Here is a 1,164-nt window from a genome sequence, read left to right on the forward strand (position 1 = left end):
ACAATGGTTGTACCATTTTACAGTCCCACCAGCAGTGTATGAGAGTCCTGATCTCTCCACAACCTTGCCAGCATTTGTTATTTTCTGTCTTGTTGAACTTTGCTACTAGTGCTGGAGCAAGATGGTATCTCATTGTTGTTTTGATTTGCATCTCTCTAATAGCTAATGATCTATTATGTTTTTTATTGGAGCTCTTTGTGCAGCTTTTCTAGTGGTTGCTCTAGGTATTACATTCTGCAGTACAGTGCATTACTTAATATGGTTCCTACTGGCCATAATTTTTGTAACTCCCACCAAGCGACTGGATGGGGCTATGCAAATGTGAGGTACTTATGACCCATCAAGGAGATTGGATAGCTTGTTAATAATGTAGAGGTGCGTGGCACCCTTGTGTGGGTGGGACTGTGGAAATAAGGTGTCTGGAGCCTGAACATGGGGATTGGTCCATTTTGCCATCCCTGTAGGCTTGAGATGAACCATCCCAGAGACAGAAAGGGGGGATCTTACTACCATAAAGAAAGAAGAACTAGGAGTGGGGGGGGGGGTCTTTGGACCCAACAGCCATGCATTGGACTTCCTCGACCCAGGAGACAATGAGAGAACTTTAATACTTTGCTGAAATGGTGAGAGACTGCAGAAGGCAGTAGCAAACCAAGAGACCAACATGAAACAGAGCAGTGGGCTTCCCAGCCTATAGTTTGAGATAGCTAAGTGCCTTCAGGCAAGAGACTTGCTGACAGAGTGGGGTGCCTCTCTGGACATCTATTGGCAGAGCTAAAAGAGCTTTGTAGCACTTCCCTCAGCAGAGCCAAGAGGCTGAGACTAGAGAGAAGCATGCCTATGGCACAACTGAGAAGAGGCTGTCATGATGGAAGAACTGTATCCTGAGTCATTTCTAATCCTGAATTGTAACCTGTTACTTCCCTAATAAACCCCATAATCATGACTGTTGTCTCTGTGGGTTCTGTGTGAATTTGCAACAAATCACTAACTGCAGCAGAGGAGTGGAGAGTGCCTGGGAGGGACAGTTGGTGTCAGAATTGGTGAAAAAAGTTGGAGGGTGGCAGCATGTCTGACTTCTACCTCATAGAAATTGGCCTTGGGCTGTTGATCTTGATCCTCCTTTCTCTTGTGAAGTCAGAGGAAGTCAGATGCCCCCCCCCC

The sequence above is a fragment of the Orycteropus afer genome, unplaced genomic scaffold (genome assembly GCF_000298275.1).
Source record: "Orycteropus afer afer isolate SDZICR_OR568_19922 unplaced genomic scaffold, OryAfe1.0 scaffold00290, whole genome shotgun sequence".
Taxonomy (NCBI): Eukaryota; Metazoa; Chordata; class Mammalia; order Tubulidentata; family Orycteropodidae; genus Orycteropus; species Orycteropus afer.